At 39.1% G+C, this 20943-nt stretch overlaps 1 protein-coding gene across 3 annotated transcripts in view; it reads right to left on the bottom strand.

Annotated features, from left to right (window-relative positions):
* DAAM1 (dishevelled associated activator of morphogenesis 1) overlaps positions 1 to 20943 on the bottom strand; it is a 176895-nt gene that overhangs the window by 141952 nt on the left and 14000 nt on the right. Inside the window, exon 2 of one of the 3 annotated variants that reach the window (XM_060619943.3) lies at positions 11079 to 11161. The exons of the other annotated variants lie outside the window; for them this stretch is intronic. The gene's annotated coding sequence lies outside the window, so the exon portion shown is untranslated. The remainder of the gene's footprint in view (positions 1 to 11078; positions 11162 to 20943) is intronic. 3 annotated transcript variants of the gene reach the window in all.

Below are 20943 nucleotides of genomic sequence, written 5' to 3'. Positions count from 1 at the left end.
GGAATGCTATTGCTATTGAGTGCCATGGCCCATCCCTAGATTCTAGGGCAAGGGCCCTTGTATTGTATTTGCAGGACAAGTGCCTCCCTTTCTAATGAAGATACCTTCCTCCTTTGCTGTTTCTCAACTTCAATTTCTCTTATTAGTAAAAGGGGGGTTTAACCCATGCTGGCAGATACATGGACAAAGGATGTTAAGTTCCCCCCCCGCCCCCAATTTCAGAGAACTGAGAATCTTGCTGAAAGCTAGTGTCATTTTTGCCTATCTAGCACACAGATTTTATAGGGAATCACCTATCCCTATTCCTTGCACTCTTGGGATCACAGCCCCTACCCCTCCAACCCCATGAAAAATGTGCCAATACTGAGCAAAGACCTAGGATAGGCAAAGCAGGCTTTCTCTCTGGAATTTTATTTTATTTCTTTTTTTGTTTGTTTAATGTTTATTTTGAGAGAGAAGGAGAGACAGCACAGGCTCCGTGCTGTCAGCACAGAGCCCAATATGGGGCTCTATCCTACAAACCGTGAGATCATGAGTTGAAATGAAGAATTGGACGCTTAACCAACTGAGCACCCAGGAGCCCCTTTATATATTTTTTAATGTTTACTTTTGAGGGGGGGGGCGGGAGAGAGAGAACAAGCTGGGGAGGGACAGAGAGAGAGGGAGAAACAGAATCTGAAGCAGGCTCTGGGGTCTCAGTTGTCAGCACAGAGACTAACATAGGGTTTGAACCCATGATCCATGAGATCATGACCTGAGCTGAAGTCAGACACTTAAACAACTGAGCCACCCAGGTGCCCCTCTCCCCAGAATTCTAAATTTCCACAGGTACCTGTGCTTTCCAGCTTTCCTGTAGGTATAAGGGCTACCTCATATTCTTCAGGAAAATTTTTTTCTTTTTTCTTTTTGCCTAAGTTTAGTTTCTCTTGCTTACATTCAAAATAATTCCAATGCAACAACTAAAAGAAAAAGAATAAAGTAGAGACTTTGGTGCTACTTGGTGGCTTCTCTATGATCTTTGAGAGGTACAAACCAAGTCAGCCCAGAGAACAGCAAACCAAGAAAGTAGGCATTAGTTCAATACTGTTCCACTAAGATGAATGTCCCAGGGGACAGTCTACCAAATGGACTCCAGTGAAAAATGTTCCAAGCTCCATTCTCAAACTACTGGAAAAAAATAACAAGTACCACATTGATAATTCAAATGCAAAAATATCATCATCAGGCAACTAAAATACATTTTGAGCATATATTCCATTGGATTCCTTGCAGTTGTTTTTAGCTGCCCCAACGCCCAGGCTTGTGTTTCTTAACACATGAAGAAGAGGGTTCAGTGAGTATAAATATCAATACACAGGCAGTTTACTATTTTTTAAAATAAATGTTCATTCATTTTTGAGAGACAGAGCGTGAGTGGGGAAGGAGCGGACAGACAGGGGGATAGAGGATCCGAAGCAGGCACCGTGCTGACAGCAGTGAGCCCGACGCGGAGCTCGAATTCACGTTGTGAGATCATGACCTGAGTTGAAGTCACACAGGCAACGGACTAAGCCACCCAGGGACCCTAACTACCCTTTTTAATAGTGAGATCATACGTTTTATAGTGCTGTGCAAATGACATGTACTGTTTCTCCTTTGATCTTCACAAGCTCTCTCCAAGCAGGCAGGGAAGCCAGGTATCATTAATACACATTCTCCAAAAGAGGTAATTAGATCAAACCTTGCCCAGAATCATAGAGCTAGAGGTGGCAAAGCTGGCCCAAGGAGGCTCAAATCAAGATCTCTGCCCACCAAACCCAGTACTCAACTGGGCACCCTGACAAATCCAGAATTTAGAACCACACTGTATTTACTCCCAGGGGTCCTCACTTGGGTTCTTCCAACGGAAGAAATGGAGCTAATAAATCTGTGGAGTAAGCTAGAGAAGGGAAGCACTGGGAAAGAAAGAGCCCACGTCCTACCTTGTGTTAGTGGGGGAAAAAAACAGTTTCAGCAGTGTTGCTTCACTAACCACATTCATTTTTTGGCTTCATCATGAAAGTTATTAATTATCATTAATGTACTCACTGCAAGTATCGTTGGAAACAATAATGAGTGTGGTTAATAAAGAAACCATGTAATAAGCCAGATCATCTCTAGGCAAACATCTCTGATACACAATATTCAATTTTAGCACTTAAATATTAACAAAAACAAAACACAGGGGCTCAGTCGGTTAGGCCTGGGTGGCTCAGTCGGTTAAGTGACCGACTCTCGGTTTCGGTTCAGGTCAAGATCTCACAGTTCGTGAGATGGAGCGCCACATGGGGCTCTGCACTGACAGCGCGGAGACTGCTTGGGATTTTCTCTCTCCTCTCTCTCTGTCCTTCCCCCTCCTCTCTCAAAATAAATAAACTTTAAAAATGAAAAACAAAACAAAAAAAAAAAAAAAAAAAACACACACTGAGCATGTTTGCTCTAGAGTTAATCGATCAGTCAATTATAGGCTAAGTGCTATAGATTAAATACTTACAGGTTAATATAGGTAATAAACATATTGCCCTTCCCTTTCAGAAGCTTAAAATTAGTCCAGTTCCATGACTTCCAGAGAATAGAACCATCGATTCTCTGACTTCCATGAATCTCTTCTCCAAATCATTCTATCTCCTGCCAGAACCTTCTGGTAAAACAAAATCACAGAAGGAGAGGCTTGAAATGTGGATCAAATGCTTGAAATCCAGAACTAAATGCAAGACAATACTTTTCAACGTGGCTCAGTAAGGGGCAATATAGATGACATTCTGTGTTTTTAAAAGTTACATCCATAGCAGGAATCACTCTTGGGTCCAAACATAATCTATGGCTAACACCCAGCCAAGGAAAATGTATGCATTTGGAGCAAGATGTTGGCCCACAGTTAAGAATGAATAACAGCGTGGCTAGATGCAGTGCTAAAGTCCCTGAGGCAAAGGAGCGGGCACCAAAGGAATACTAGAAAAGCAAGGCCCTGAGAACAAGAAGCTAGAGGAAGCACTCAATGAATCACAACACATGACAGCCAAGTTCATGTTCAAACCAAACGTTATGTGTTTACATGTTCATGAACATATGAAAGACATTGACACTAATTTATTTATTTTATTTTATTTTATTTTACTTTATTTTATTTTTAACCAGATCTAAGATCCAGTTCTAAAGAGTAGCAATTCCAGTTTTCTACATGTTAGCCCAGGTTCTATTCTTGGAAGAAAAAGTATTCTATTATGATATATGTACAGATGATATATACAAATTTACCATGGGCTTACGAAAAAGAAAGTACTTCCAATGATAGATAAGCAGGCATGAAACAAAAGAATAAAGAAAATAAGTGATTCTTCATGCAAGAGAGAATATAAAAGCTACATCTTGAAGTGCTGAACCTGAATAAAAAGTGCTCTTGCTTGTCCCAGAAGATAGCAGAGAACAAGAACCAGGATCCTCACACCAGGGCACAGCAATGGTTTCCCCAAGGGGTTATGCCAAGAGCTAGCTACTCGCTATGGAGTTTTTCCAGCCCTTGGGAAAATATTATTTATAAAAAAATAAAATAAAAATTCACATAACCTCACCTACAATGTTTCTGAAAATAGGCTGGTGATGGGGGTGGGGGAGCTGGTGGTAGAACGTGTTAAATTCCTCTTCAGTATCACACCCTTGCCCTAAGAGGAATTTAGATATAATTTTGGTGTATACACCATCGCCACCAAATGCACACATTAGAAAGAACACAGGTATATATTCTCAAGCAACTAACTGGGAATTATTCAAGATAATGAAAATTAAAGAAAGAATGGTTCATATTAGCTAGGAAAGGTCTTTCAGTTTATTGCCACTTCTCTGTCCATTTACCAGAACCTTCCTGGAGAGCTAACATGTTGTATGTCCATGTTCTATGGCTTGTATGCAGTCTCAACCCTTGGATATCAGTTACACAAAAGCAGCAAGAACTTAATAGTCATATGTGGAAGGGTAAAGGAGAGAAGGACTTACACCCAATTCTTCTGTTCATAAATTTATAGCTTGTGAATTCGAATTTCAAGGTGGATAAATACAGTTAACAAATATCCAGTCTTAAAAATATCTCCTAACAACTAAAAGCCAATAGACGTAAATTTAAACCAAAATGAAACCTAACCACTCTCCCCCGCCCAAGACAAAGCCTGTATACCTGTGCCATTTAGGAAACAGGCCAATAGTGACAACCCTATCTTGGTAAAATTTTAATTTACCCACAACTCACTCCTGGAAATGGAGTTAGAGATCTCATTTCTAACGTAAGGGATGGTAGGCAGTAATGTATTTATATATTGTTTCAGAACATCTAACTTGCACTGGAATATGAGCAAGTCTGATTACTGGACATACACAGCCCTTTGGAAACCAAACCATAGTAAGGAAACACTGCCCAGAAACAAGTAAAGCATGAATGACACATCCTGTTACTTCTCTCATTTTAGGCTAGGAATAAGCAGCAACAGTTTACCAGCACCTGAATTTACCTCTTTGCTGTGATTAATGTCTTGCCTGGATTTTATAGGATAGAGAAAAGTCTACAGTCAGCCAACTTTCCGTGGTGATGGACGTGTTCTATCTCTGCACTTTCCAAAAGAGTAGCCACTAGCCATGTGTGGCTAGTGGAGGTCTGAAATGTGACTAGTGTGCCGGACAAATGCAATTTGCAATTAATTGTAACTAATTAGAATTTAAATAGTCACATATGGCTACTCGCTGCCATATTGGACAGCATAGAACATATTTTATTTAGAAGAATCAAACCTCAGACCTCTCATAACAAGGACGTAATCAGAAGACCTCAAAGGTGAAAATGTCCCAAAGAGACAAAAGGATGATTTTCGTTTATCGAATAACACTGGATTTACACTGGATAAAATGTAACACAGATAAACCCACTTACAGTACTCAGGTTGAAGGTAGCTGTATGAAATGCTGTGGTGACTGATGCCTTCAAAATCAGTCACAGACACTCACAGAGAGCTAATCCTGAGACCTGGCAGATCACACAGTCTGCCTCTGAGTTCACTGGGGCCAGTAACAAAAAAGGCACATATACAGATTAGGAAGAACCAGTTTTCTGCCCCCCACCACATGAGAACCAGCCTTTTTCAGACAGTTTTCTTTCTCCCAAGACCAGGTCAAACACAATGCGAGATGAACAAATATCTGCTTAGAACATTTTTAAACTGCAGGAAACTCCTATTTGGGGGAATATGGGAAGGCATTATGAACTCTCAACCCAGTCATGGCTGGACCACAGTAAGTCAAAAGAAATACATTATGTATAGATTTAGAATTCAATTCTTTAAGTTCTAATTGAAGTAATTAAGCCAAATACATTAATTACTGTAGAAATTACATAATAGGGTAGCCAACAGACAACACATCAACTGTTACTCTAATCTTAAAGTATATCAATACTTCACAGTGATATGAAATTGACCCTTGAAATGGCTAAACCTAAAATCTTTTGTTGGGGGGGGTGCAAATCTATGAAATAGAGGCATAATAAAATGCATAGGCAATTTGCAATGGGTGTAATAAATAGGCAGCTATCCAAAAAATCACACCCTCCCACACGCACATATACATATATATATACACGCCCAACATCATTTTATTTTTTAACTTTTTTTTTTAACGTTTACTTATTTAGAGGGGGGTAGGGGCAGAGAGAGGGAGAGAGACAATCCCAAGCAGGCTCCACATTATCAGCACAGAGCCCGACACAGGACTCGATCCCACAAACTGAGATCATGACCTGAGCCACTATCAAGAGTCAGAGGCTTAACCAACTGAGCCACCCAGGTGCCATCCCCCAACCTCATTTTAATGAAAGATATTGACTCAACAGAGATAATACAGGACACTGAATGCATGTGTCTGAGATGGACAGTTTTTAAGGGAAAAGAGATAGGATCATGAAGTCTTGTCCTGATTTAAGTCATTTCAGGGAGGGACTCTGGCAAGTCAGAGGAGGTATGACTATACAGCTCTCAGAAGAGCAGACCAGCTGAAACAGGGCTAGAGAGGCCCCAGGGAACAACACTCACCTTCTAAACCTGCCCTGTGTCACAGAGACTCACACTGGTGTGTGAATGAAAATCTGGAGGCAATCCACCAGATTGCAAACATTCATAAAGTTCTTTTCCACAAGCATAGAAACAGGGAACGTAAGAAAAGCAATCATAAGAGGCAGGCCTTCTCTGCCACAGTGTGGTTTCAGCAGCAAAATAATCCGATTGCTTACTGCCAGTGTATAACCAAAAGTAACCAACAGTGGCCAGAAGACAGCGGGAGTTAGATCTATATACCAGAACTAAGAAACAACATTGCTTGTTATTCCCTTCCCTGCCTGCTCCGTAGGTCCCACACAGAGCAAAGGATCTGGGATCTTGTCTCTGGACGGTGCACTGGCCATTTCCAGGATCTCTGAACCTGCCTGTTCACTGCCATGGTGGATTATGAAAGGTCCTGTCATCCTGACCTCAGACATGGCAAACACAACCACCGCCTGCTACAGGCCTTTAACAAGCCTGAGAGGTTGCGGCCTCCAGAAAGCATGGTCTAGGCCAGTCTTGCCAGCAGCCCCGAGCCAGCTGACCAGCATCCAGTCACCGTTTCTTTTCCAAACATCGACTGAACAAACCTTGATTCAGCTCTTAGGTTACGCTCCGGCGGAGAACAGCACAGAGGAAGCACCGAGAGAATGACTGGAGAGAAACTATTCTGGGCATAAACCAAGTACATGTTCCTGTGGAATTGTTAATAACTCAGGGGTCTTTTATGTGTGTTTGAACCCTCCACGTCTAGCTGAGGAAAAGACATATTTCTTTTTTCCCCTCAGGGAGAATGAAAGCAGGAAAGTAAAATTCCTGGTAATGTCATATCCAGTCAAACAGGAAGGTTTGTACGCTCAGGGCTGAAAGCACTACACTGAGCCAGTCTGAAAATAATTTACTTGATTTTCATTTGTTTCATTTCCTCCAAAATCATCATTCAGGTCCCGGTTCCCATACCCACCAAGACAACAGGAGGCCTTCCATAAACACAACTAAAATAGACAAATATAGTATCTAAGAAACACCTGGGATGTAAAGGCATTGGAATCCTCATTCACTGCTGGTGGAAATATAAAATGGTATGGTCACTCTGGAATACAATTTGACAGTTCCTCAAAACGTTAAACATAGAGTCTCCATATAACCCAGCAATTCTATACTTAGGTATTTACCCAAGAACACTGAAAACATGTGTTCGTGCAAAAACTTGTACACAAATATTGACAGCAGCAGAGCAACCTAAATGTCCACGAATAAACAAAATGTGGTATATCCATAAAATGAAATATTATCTGGCAACAAAAAAGAATTAAATGCTGGTACATGTGGTGAATGGATGAACTTTTGAAAACACTATACTAAATCAAAGAAACCAGTCAAAAAAGGCCACATGTCGTATGACTCCATTTATATGAAATGTCCAGAACAAGCCAATCTATCTATTTGGGCAGAAAGAGGATTAATGGTTGCCTGGGATGGATTTGGGGATGGGGGGAGGAGAAGGATGTCCACAGTCACAGATGACTGCTTATGCCTATGATGTTCCTTTCGGGAAAGTTGAAAATGTGCTAGGATCAAGGGAGCCTGGCTGGCTCAGTCCAAAGAGCGTGCTACTCTTGATCTCAGGGTCATGAGTTCCGGCCCCATGTTGGGTATAGAGATTACTTAAATAAAAAAAACCTTTTAAAAAATTTTTAAAAGAAAGAACATGTTTGGGGCGCCTGAGTGGCTCAGTCGGTTAAGCGTCTGACTTCGGCTCAGGTCATGATCTCACGGTCCGTGGGTTCAAGCCCCACGTTGGGCTCTGTGCTGACGGCTCAGAGCCTGGAGCCTGTTTCAGATTCTGTGTCTCCCTCTCTCTCTGACCCTCCCCCGTTCATGCTCTGTCTCTCTCTGTCTCAAAAATAAATAAACATTAAAAAAATAATAATAAAAAAAAAAAAAAGAACATGTTTAAGAATTAGATAGTGGTGATGGTTGTAACAACTCTGAATAAGCCAATGAACTGGGACAATAACCATTAAATTTACTCTAAAATACATGATTTTTGTATGTGAAATATCTCTGAATAAAGCATTAAAAGAAAGAAGGAAGGGAGGTAGCAGGGACAGGAAGCAAAAAGCAAACAAAGTCAGACCTGAAATGTCTCACCCGGAGTGATAATTATTCTTCTCAGGGTATTTTTAACTTTTTATCTTGCCATAACCACAGACTCACAAGAAGTTACCAAAAAAAAAAAAAAAAAAAAAAAAAAAGGTGCAGAAAAGTTCCCTGCTTCCCCCATTGGAAATAGCTTACATAACCATAACCATGATACATTATCAAAACCGGGAACATCACAGTTAACTAAACTATAGATCTTACTCAGATTTCTAGGGATGTCTCTCCCCACCCCCACCCCCCCCAGGGATGCCTTTTAAAAACAGCTTCTGGGTAATAATCCTTGAGGTTATACTCCTACTCTTTTTACCAGTCATTCTGGTCAGATTATAGCCAACTAATCAGTAATTCCAGTGACAAAGAGATGAGTGGTGGACATTTTAACACGCCCTGGTTAAGAAGACTAAATTACCACTAGTAAAAAATATTTCCACCAAAGCACATTAAGTCCATATATACTTGACGGGCCCTTCAGAGTCCTGTTGCTCACCAAACTTTTGCCCCGGAAGGCTGCTCGGTGAGTCTCTCTCTAGAGTGATGCTGGTGAAGTGCTCAGGTAACTAAAGCTCTCAGAGAGCCTGTCCTTAGCGGACCAAGAACTTGTAATTCGCCATCCTAATTCTTCCTGAGAGAAAACAGTCTGTTGGAGAGCTGACAGTGGAAAGAATAAGACAGCAGAAAGCTATTTTAATTTCCGGGTGGAAAATGGCACGAAGAGACTCCTTCTCGAATGAGGTCTTCCACTAGGCTCCCCAAACTTCCTTTAAAGTTCAGCTTCACGACTCAGGCACAAAAATTACCACTCAATTATCTGAGAATCAGTATTCTGATGTAACATCCTCCTATGTGCTTTTCTTCTTTCTCCTTTTACCTCCTAACTTTTCCCTCTACTGTTTTGGTAAAAAGTGACCTGGGCCAGAGAAAAGTGCTTTCCCTTTCTCATCATATCTGTTAAAACATATGGGAAAGGAAGAGGTTGAGACTACTGGCCAAAGCAAACCATTTTGGCTTTGCTGCAGTTTAAAGAAAAGCGTCTCCACAAGAGAGGTAAGAACCTTCCCCAGAGGGCAAGAAAGCAAGTGGCCTGTCAGGGGGTCTGTGGGAGCAGTCAGCACTTCCTGCCAACCAGGAAGAGGAGGAACCAGAAGCACTTAACATCCCACAGCCAGGTATGGGGCCCACCCTCTGCAATCAGTCACCAGACATTCACTCCAGTTATCCTGGATCACCTACAGCCCTAAACGGCCAAGGTCAATGAGAAAAGCAAGTCCTAGAAATCACAGCAGGCTTCAGAGGGACATTTGGCTTTGTGCTAATGCCACAGGCAGAAAAGGGTAGCCCAGGCCAGGTATGGTAAGTATCCTATTTGGCTGGGATCTTAATGGCATGTTGATTTTAATAATGGCAATAGATGAGCACTGCAGAGAAATGAGTCCTGAAATGAGACCGTCCTTTATCAAAGGCAAAATCCAGGAAAGACACCAAAAACTCTGCTTGGACAGTGCTTAAACCCAGGACACGGGAAAGCACGCCACAGCATGGGAAAGAGAACACCACTGGGAGAAAAGAGAAGGGAAGCATTCTTCTGCCGGTGGCATCGCTCTCTACTGGTTTAACATAAAGTTTAAAAAAAAAAAAAAGCTTCACCATCCTGCCACCCAGCCCAAATAAGTAAGAGAAGCCCACACCCAAACAAGACAAACATTTACAAATATGTACACAACATAACCTTTTATTCAAGGGTGGAATAAAAATAGATGTGAGTCCCTCCGCTGGTATTATAACATAAACGATTTTTCTTTCCATATAAACATTTTCTCCTTCCACATAAGTGTGCGCTGCACTCAGCTGGCAGTGGTGTTAGTTTACATCCTCCACTGGTCCTCTGAGCAGCAGCTCAGGTAGGGGGTTGAAGAGTGACCTGCAAATTGGACCATCGGGGTCCTCAGCCTGGCTCCAGTGTTAATAGGGTAACTCCAAACCACTCTGTGTAAAATGGGAAGGTGGGATTATCAGTGTTTTTCAATTTTTTTAAAGCTGTGAAACCCTTTATCCAAATGAAATCTCATGGAGAACCTCAATATATAGAAGAGTTTGAATGAAAACAGGCTGGTTAGAGCCGGAAGGGGTGTGGGGAAAGGGGGACTCTCCCCACCTCCTAGAATTGGGACTCTACAGCACATAGTATGAAAACCACTGATATGACAGATCCCTTAAAATGAAAACTCAATCCTACTTTAAAAATTTAAACTGAAGGCTGACTGGGTGGCTCAGTCGGTTAAACGTCCGACTTCAGCTCAGGTCATGATCTCGCGGGCCGTGAGTTCGAGCCCCGCGTCGGGGTCTGTGCTGACAGCTCGGAGTCTGGAGCCTGTTTCGGATTCTGTGTCTCCCTCTCTCTCTGACCCTCCCCCATTTGTGCTCTGTCTCTGTCTCAGAAATAAATAAACGTTAAAAAAAATATTTAAAAAAATAAATAAATAAAATAAAAATTTAAACTGAAACCAAGAAAAAAAGACAAAGTGGTATAAAGTAATGGGAACAAAGGTAATAATTCATAAACACGAAAATGTCCCACACAGATATGTATGCCATCTTCCAAATGCATCTGTATGTTGGGATTCATAACAAATTCATTTAAAATGTTACTGAATTCAAGGTCATGCGGGAATCTAGAATTTCCTTTAATGAAAAAGGAATCATCACGCTGGGAACCGCCACTAAAGAGAAGGCCACAATATTCCACTTGAATTAAACAAGTAAATCTCCGTAAAAAACCATCTGTGACTTTTTTTTTATTTGAAAGATTCTACTACTTACAACGTCGAACCAGTTAGATCCCCTTGTCTATTAGCTGTGGCTGTTAGAATATTGCTTCGAGAAGGGTTGAGGCCATGTCCAGGCTGAGTAGGAAAGAAATGTCACATTAGATAAGCATTAGATAAACACTGTCTGCCACGGCTGTGTGGGGAAGAGAAAGTGGGGGAAAGGACATGTGCATGTGACATCCAGACTGTGTCAGATAGGTATCTAAGAGGTTATTGGAGACCTGAGCTCTAATTCTATCATTATACTAAATTTATTAGTAGGCAAATCACTTACTCCAGGTTTCAATTTGCTAGGTCTAAAAAGGGGTCATCTTGACTTCTGATGCAGAACACTCGGCCAACTCAGACAGTGACTGCTATACTCCTTTAAAAGCCACTGGAGACAACAAAACTGTCACAGAACTGGTGAGCTAATTCAAACCTCACCATTTCACATCTGAGGAAATTGAAGCCCAAGACACTTGGCCAAAGTCACATAAGCAGATAGCAGTCTAAAGAATTTGCAGTCCCCCACAGGAGAGTTTTTTACTACATTAGCCATCATAACGTGGTTTGAAATTTTGACGTAATTGCTTATATTAGTTATCCTACTATAATAATCAGGGCTTTCTGTTTGATACTATAAAAAAAAAATTCTCGGGGCACCTGGGTGGCTCAGTCGGTTGAGTGTCCGACTTCGGCTCAGGTCATGATCTCACGGTTCATGAGTTCGAGCCCCGCCTCGGGCTCTGTGCTGACAGCTCGGGGCCTGGAGCCTGCTTCAGATTCTGTGTCTCCCTCTCTCTCTGCCCCTCCCCTGCTCACGTTGTCTCTCAAAAATGAATAAACATTAAAAAAAATTTTGTTTTTAAATTCTCACTTCAAAAAAGTTCATGCCTCCCAACTAGATGATTATACTAAATAAACCATAGTGTTGTTGCCATAATATGGACTTAGGTATTAAAAATGTTTCTTTACAGGGCACCTGGCTAGCTCAGTCAGTAGAGCACGCAACTTTTGATCTCAGGGTTGTTAAATTCGAGCCCCTTGTTGGATACAGAGATTACTTTAAAAACTAAAATCTTTTGCACTGCTGGTAGGAATGCAAACTGGTGCAGCCACTCTGGAAAACAGCATGGAGGTTCCTCAAAAAATTAAAAATAGAACTACTCTACGATCCAGCAATTCACTACTAGGTATTTATCCAAAGGATACAGGTGTGCTGTTTCAAAAGGGCACATGCACCCCAGTGTTTACAGCAGCACTATCAACAATAGCCAAAGTATGGAAAGAGCCCAAATGTCCATCGACAGATGAATGGATAAAGAAGATGTGGTGTATATATATACAATGGAGTATTACTCAGCAATCAAAAAGAATGAAACCTTGCCATCTGCAACAACGTGAATGGAACGAGAGGGTATTATGCTAAGCGAAATTAGTCAGAGAAAGACAAAAATCATATGACTTCACTCATATGTGGAATTTAAGAGACCAAACACATGAACATAAGGGAAGGGAAGCAAAAAGAATATAAAAACAGGGAGGGGGACAAAATATAAGAGACTTAAATACAGAGAACAAACAGGGTTGCTGGAGGGATTGTGGGTGGGGGATGGGCTAAATGGGCAAGGGGCACTAAGGAAGACACTTGTTGGGATGAGCACTGGGTGCTATACCTAGGGGATGAATCACTGGAATCTACTCCTGAAATCATTATTGCACTATATGCTACCTATCTTGGATGTTAAATAAATAAATAGATAGATAGATAAATAAAATCTTTTTAAAAAATAACAATAAAGTAAAATAAAAGTGTTTCTTCAATAGAAGATAAATTACACATTTGAGAATCTCAGTAAACACAAACCAAATAATAGTTGCCAATCTTGGTAGAAATTAATGATGGTCTATCTTACAAACTGTCAAAGCTTGGCACGCTTAGCACGAGTCCCTTTAAATAATGAAACCTACATAAAGCTACAAACTGTGACTCCATCAGTCATATATTCCACTTAAAACTTTTATGATAAGAGTTACCTGGGATTGGCTAAATCAGAAAATGACAGGGCCTCAGTGTTTTACATTTTTTTAATCTCTTTTTTGTAAATTCATAAAACAATATGGAACTCCTTGCCATTAACAAGAAAAGCACGTTTCAATTCTTTTAATACAGATCTTTATCAGCCACGAAATAAAAGACTTTATAATCTCTATTCTATTTCCTACAGGATTTTGCCATTGCAAATCAAGAAAGCGTTGTGGAAAATTAAGATAAAATATTTCACGGTCCATTTGGCATTGGAGATGTCATTTGTCCACAGAATGTGTGAATAAAGTGTCTGATTTCCCACTTACAACTGCATTTGGTACTCTTGGAAATTCTGTTCCATCAGCCAATTTTACAGTGAGTCAAGCCACTTGTGATCTGAATGGTGCCTAGGAACTAACGAATCAGCTGGGGAGAAATATCCACTCTTCCAGGCTAGGAAGACATGAATTGACGTTTCAGAAAGGAGAGTGCCAAAGGAGACTCCTCCTCAGGATCTTGGCCCTTACTCTGGAGAATCCTCTCAAAAGCCTCTACACCACGGGGTCAGACCATGTCTCCCAAACAAATACACAGGGAGAATCTGTCAACACTGGCCTTACCAGAAAGCTCCGTGGGTTATGTTCCGCATTTTGTTTGTTACTTCGCGAAGGAGGACAGACAGCCACTGTGCCTCAGAACAGAGTCCCAGAAAAAAAGGATGTGAGCAGAGCCATGATAACACTAAGTTGTCTTCTCTAAAGTATACTGGTAAACACTGCATTCTATTCTATTACTGAATTACCGTAACCATCTAAAATTAGTTTTAGAACATGAACCTCCCTCCTTGCTTGGAAGAGAACTATTTTCTGTTTAAATGAGAACAAACCTAGAGCACTTGAGGTAGGAGAAAATCAATTTCCCCCACAATATGGACTTATGACACGCTGACATGAAGACAACTGGACTGTGATAAATACAGCATTTTTGGTAATATTAGGTGTTGTATAGGCAAAATGCTTTAAATATTTTAGCTAAGCATGTGAATATCTGTTTTACAATACGATTTATAAACAAAAAGCACTGGGTATAACATTTCTTTTATCACATAAACCAGTCTAATATAAACTTCTGCCTCCCTCCTCATAATATTTGGATTATTTCATTGTTCTACCTCCTATTCTTCCAAACATGTGCAGTCCAACGGAAAAACTACATATCATCTCCCTGTCCCCTCTGCCTTCAGAAATGCCTTCTATGTAGCACAGCCTCACAGTCAGCAGAAAAAGCGCATATAGTAAGAAACAACTGGGGCCAACTCCAGGAAATGCAAATGGGCCATAAAATGACAGGAGCTGACCTAAGGTTTTCCTTCACATAATGAGGAAAGGGCTTGTTGAGATAACTAATTATGTAAATCTGCACCGAGACCCTTAATCACAGAGAAATATTTTCGGTCATTTTAAATGTGCCTGAAGCTCTCATAAGTTTCCTTCTAACGGGTTCCATGATGCTTTACTGCATTTATGAGAAGTTCCGGGAGCTTCATATTTGCATTGCTAATTAATCTCTTATCTGTTTAAAACATTGAGATTTAAATAGATACATGCGCAAGCAGGCCATCTGAGAAAGAAATAATACAAATGGCCTTGGGAAAAAAAAGTTCTATTGAACAAATTTCTAAAACGCAAGTTAAAATACAATGTGATAGCATTTGCCAGTTGTTCAGTCACAGATAATTGTAAGATAACAATACTCAGCATAACATGTGTGAAATGAAAGATCCTTTAATACCCTCATTCACTGGCAAAACCTTTCTTGAGGACAATTTGGCAGCACTTATAAAAAACTTTAAAATTATCTATCTTTTGACTCATTTATTTCATACCTAAGAATGCATCCTTAAAAAAAATCTGAAACATAAAAAAGAGGTTCAAGTGGTTTTTAATGGAAAAACATTAGGAAAATGATTACCCTACACAGCACATAAAATAGAAATACATGCAGCCAGCTAAGTTTATTAAGAATTTTAATAAGTTCATACTCATTAGGATAACTACCATAAAAAAAAAAAAACAAATTTTGTTGGTGGGAATGTAAAATGGTACAGGTGCTATTAAAAACAGTATGGCAGGATCTCAAAATATTAAAAAGAAAACTACCAGATGAACCAGGCTCTGGGTATATCACAAAAAATTGAAAGCATGGTCTCAAAGAGATATTTGCATACTCGAGTTCATAGGAGCATTATCCACAATAGCCAAGAGGTGGAAGCAACCTGAATGTCCAAAATGGATATAGTTGTAATAGATAAACAAAATTTGATGTAATGAAATACTATGCAGCTTTAAAAAAAAAAAAAAAAAAAAAAAGGAAGTCCTATCACATACTACAAAATGGATGAATCTTGAAGACTTTTGCTAAGTGAAAGAAGCCAGCCACAAAATAACAAATACTGCATGCTTCCACTTACATAACATATCTACGGTGTCACATTAATAAAGAGAGTAGAATGGTGGTTATCAGGGGCTGAGGCAGTGGGGTGGGGGAGGAGAAAAGGGGAGTTGTTGAAGTGATACAGTGTTTCAGTTCTGCAAGGCTAAAGGTTCTAGAGATGTTTCACAACAATGCAAATATATTTAACACTATGGAACTATATACTTAAAAAAGGGTTAAGATGTAAATTCCATCATGTATTTTTTACCACAATAAAAAAGAGTTTTAGTGTCAACTATACTTGATTTTTTTCAAAAAGTTTTAATAACATGAAATATGCTTATGTCAATATCTAGTTGGGGGAAGGAAACAAAAAAAGCATAAATAATAATCAAAAAATTTTTGTAAAACTTCATAAAGATGTATGCCCATAACGTTAACATTATTTGACTCCTTGGTAAGATGCTTCTCTATTCCTTTATACTTCCTATTTTTTTTCTTTCATGTGGGTTTATATAGTAACCTGTATTACTTTTATAATCAAAAAATAAAATACATTTCCGACGTAATAGTTTCAAAATAGCCTTGATAATGGCCCATGCTGGGCAGGATAACATTTGTCAAAGGAGGGACTACTGTTAAGAAAAAACCTAAAATTTAGAAAGGGGTAAAACAGATGACTGGGTATCTTTTCAGTAGAATGCTATTTGTGGTCTAGCAGGTCCTACAGGGATTATCTTTGACCTTTTTTTTTTTTTTTTTTTTTTTTTTTCTTTCCCTTTTAACTAGGCCAGTGGTTCTCTCAAGTGTGGTTTGGGAAGGCCTGGAGAGCCTCAGGCCTTGTCAGGGTGTTTATGAGTTCAAAACTGTTTTCATAATAATATCAAGATGTTATTTGCCATTTCTCTCTCATTCTCTCAACAAGTACACAGGGGAATTTTCCAAAACTTTCAATACTCATGATGAAGTCATCAATCCAGATGATAACATAAAATAGGTTTCATTATTATCTTTTTTTAATGAAAGAACAGTTTTAAAGTTTCTCAATTCTGATTCTAATCTAATTAATACATTACACAAATTTCTCTGGGTTCTTCAATACTTCATAAGATCAAAAATCCTGAAAATAAAACATAAGAGACTCTTAAATATAGAGAACAAACAGAGGGTTGCTGGAGGGGTTGTGGGAGGGGGGATGGGCTTAATGGGTAAGGGGCTTAAGGAATCTACTCCTGAAATCATTGTTGCACCATGTGCTAACTAACTTGGATGTAAATTATAAAAAAATAAATTAATTATAAGAGTCAAAAAAAAAAAAAAGATCAAAAACCCTAAAACAAACAAGTTTGAGAACCCACTGGGCCAGACTATTTCACAGCTTTGTGGGAGTAGGAATTAACTCCTAAAAAAACATACAACAATGTAATGGCCCTTATCTATAGCACAGCAAAGAGGTTTTGCCTGGCAGAGATACAACTGATTTACATACATGCAGAAAAGAAAACATGAATTTTTATAGTCCTTTAGGATATTAACTAGTTTTGTATCTACTACAAATTTATTTCAGCATTTCTGATTATGGACAGGTGGATGGATCAATGGATAGACAGAGATATATCTGTATTTTAAATTATCTTTTGAGGGGCGCCTTTTGAGGTGGCTCAGTCAGTTGAGCCTCCAACTTCACCTCAGGTCATGATCTCGCAGCTCTTGAGTTCCAGCCCTGCGTTGGGCTCTGTGCTGACAGCTCAGAGCCTGGAGCCTGCTTCGGATTCTGTGCCTCCCTCTCTCTCTGCCCCAACCCACTCGCATTCTGTCTCTGTCTCTCTCAAAAATAAATAAACATTAATTTTTTTTTAAATTATCTTCCGAACTGGTCCTAACATCCTTCTGGTTCCTTCTAATAAACAAAGTTGTTGATGTGTTTATTTTATAATTTTGAGAATCTTATTTTTTTAACTCTTTGAAAATTATTCTTTAGCATAGACTATCAGATCAGTTTCTGCATATAGGCCTTAATAAAAACAGAGAACTCGATAATTAATAACCTTATAAAACAGAAAGCACCAGGCCCAGATAGGTTCACTGGTGAATTCTACCAAACATTAAAGAAAAAGTATAACAATTCACTACAATCTCTTTCAGAGAATATAAGCAGAGGAAATATTTCCTACCTCATCCTATGAAGCCAGCATTATGCTCATAACCAGAAAAATATATTACAAGAAAAAATAGGGCAGTACCTCTCATGAACACAGATGCAAGAATCCTCAAAAAAATTAGCAAATTGAATCCAACAACGTACAAGGTGAATTATATACTACAGTCAAGTGGGATTTGTCCCAGGTAAGCAAATCACATGATCATATTCATAGATGCAGGAAAAGTATTTGACAAAATCCAACACCCATTCATGATAAAAACTCTCCATAAACTAGGAATACAAAGGAACCTTTTTAACTTGATAAAGACTATCTACAAAAAAAAAAAAAACAGGTTGCAGGATATAAGGTTACTAAGTCAATTGCTTTCCAACATGCCAACAATGAAAGAGTAAAAAATGACATTAAAAACAATACCATTGACAGTAGGCACCCCTCAAAATGAGATACTTATGTATAAGTCTAACAAAATGTGTACAAGATCTATATGAAGAAAATACAAAACTCTGATGAATGAATCAAGGAAGAATGAAATAAATGGAGAGATATTCCATGTTCATGGAAAAGATGATTCAATATTGTCAAGACATCAGTTCTCCCCAACTTGCCACACCCATTGTTTACATATTGTCTATGGTTATTTTTCCTACAATAATGGCAGAATTTAATAGTTGACAGGAACAACATGGCCTACAAAGCCAAAAAGATTTCCTATCTGTCCCTGTATAGAAAAAGTTCTGTATCCCCTCTTCTAAGTAATTATGCTCTAAGTAAACTGTTACTCACCTCAACCCAAAGCTATTTTTTCCTCCAAAACAAAATTTAAATTAGATAACCTCTTTTTTCTTTCAGTGACAGTCAAATGAAATTGTTCTCCTAAAATAATACTAAGCGTTGCATTTTTTAAAATAGAATATTTCAAGGTTAAGAATTTTAAATATATATCATGTTCTCTGAGGATAAAGGACATGTCTTTGGAGAGCCTACAGATAAGAAATAACTAGCAATGCCCTATGATTAAAAAGCAGTTGTTTCATGATCTTCACAATTTTTAAAATCTGGTTATTTTCCAGAACTCATAAATGAAATACCTTTCTCCTTAAGAATTTTTCTCCTTTTATGGAAGCTAAAACTCAATTTAACAAAAACACTTAGGCCAAAATTTAAACAAATCTAGGTATCACTTAATGAATCTATATGCTGTATATTTCCTATAAGAATTTAAATGGCACTAATTCATGTGCTATAAGTATATAACACTTAGCCTGCTCTCAGTAATAGGAGTCTGAAAAATCTAACATACTTGCTCTACTCCCAAATATTTTTCTATTTATACAAACATGAATCGAGTAACTTACTATACATTCCTTTTACCAAGTAAGCTTTTCTACCGCTAATGATCAGATAGGTCCATCGCTTTTCATCTTAACTAATTTACAGGAAATGGAGGAAACAGAGAGATGTTGTACGGTGAGGTCTACACTGTGGGAAATTCTATAGGACAAACAACAGTTTTTTTCACATGTTGCCAAGAAAAATGCTGCACAGGATGCATAGAGGCTTAATGAATATATTTTAAAAACTGCAATGTATGAAACTTATTCGAATCTCGAGTTAACAAACTTTTAAAAAGTGTAAATTTTAAAACTGATGTTTGATAACTTCAAAGAAATAACATAAGTTATTTTAGGTATGATAATAGTATTTTAGTTACATTTTTAAAGAGAGTCCTGGTATTTTTGGACAGAAGTACTAAAAATATTTACAAATGAAATTATAAGATGTCTGGGATTTGCTTTAAAATAAACCCAGAGTTAGGGCGCCTGGGTGGCTCAGTCGGTTAAGCAGCCGACTTCGGCTCAGGTCATGATCTCTCGTGGTCCGTGAGTTCGAGCCCCGCGTCGGGCTCTGTGCTGACAGCTCAGAGCCTGGAGCCTGTTTCGGATTCTGTGTCTCCCTCTCTCTGACCCTCCCCTGTTCATGCTCTGTCTCTGTCTCAAAAATAAATAAACGTTAAAAAAAAAAAAAAAAAATTTAAAATAAACCCAGAGTTGACATAAAGTAGTTCAGGGTCAAAATGAAAAACTCACCATGAATTGATAATTGATGAAGCTGTGAGTATATGTAAAATTATCCTAATAGCAATATTAGTCATTCTACACGGGTATGTGTGTGTAGGAAACTTTCAATAATAAAACTTTTTTTTTAAATCTTCATTTTCCACTCAATTTGAAACAAGAAAAGTAGGAAAGGGAAGCAATACATCTGAGGAGGAGATATTTTAGGCAGACAAAGGGGAAAGGGAGTCCAGAAGCACATTTGTGACGTGTCTTTATTTTCTGGGTTTTTGGATTTTCACCTTAATCATCAACAGTATATTGGCATAATTTCTGTTATCTGTTATGATAGGCAGAACCTTAACTTTTTTTGGTTGTTTTATTTATTTTGAGAGAGAGCAAGAGACAGAGCACGAGCAGGGGAGAGGCAGAGAGAGAGAATCCCAAGCAGGCTCCAGCACTGTCAGTGTAGAGCCCTAAGAGGAGCTCGTATTCACAGTGAGATCGTGACCTGAGCTGAAATCAAGAATTGGCTGCTTAACTGACTGAGCCACCCAGGAACCACAATAGGCAGAACTTTAAATGACACTCCCCATTACCTTTTGAGTGAAACCTATGAATTATGGTGAGATGTTACTCTCATGGTTATGTTACATTATATGGTTAAAGGGAGATCACCCTGGGTGGGTCTGACCTAATCAGGTGAGACCTTAAGCTTAGCCTTTTCTCTGACAGAGGGCAGAAAAGGAAGTCAGAGAGATGTGCTCCAGCTAGCCTGGAAGAAAGGAAACATCCATGTGTGAGCTGCCAATGTGGGCACATGACATGGAATGTGGGTGGCCTCTAGGAGCTAAAAGCAGTCCCTGGCCAACAACTAGCAGTCCTCCGTCCTATAGTCACAAGGAAATAAATTCTGCCAACAACTACAGAGCATGGAAGAATCCCTGAGCCCCAAATGAGAACTGCAGCCTTAGCTGACACGTGACTTTTAGCCTGCTGAGACCCTAAGCAGAGAACCTAGCCACAGCATGCCCAGACTTTTGACCTGGTGGGGTCTTAAACAGCTAAATTTGTGGTAATTTGTTACCTAGCAATAAAACTAATATGCCTGGATAAGCATCTTATACCCAAAGAGTACATCACAGGACCTCAGAGCCCACCTTCTGCACATGAGTTTATGATCCCATGGCACCA

The sequence above is a fragment of the Panthera onca genome, chromosome B3 (assembly GCF_046562875.1).
Source record: "Panthera onca isolate mPanOnc1 chromosome B3, mPanOnc1 haplotype 2, whole genome shotgun sequence".
Taxonomy (NCBI): domain Eukaryota; kingdom Metazoa; phylum Chordata; class Mammalia; order Carnivora; family Felidae; genus Panthera; species Panthera onca.
The sequence above is the reverse complement of the archived record's forward strand: the minus strand, read 5'-3'. Positions and strand labels throughout refer to the sequence as shown.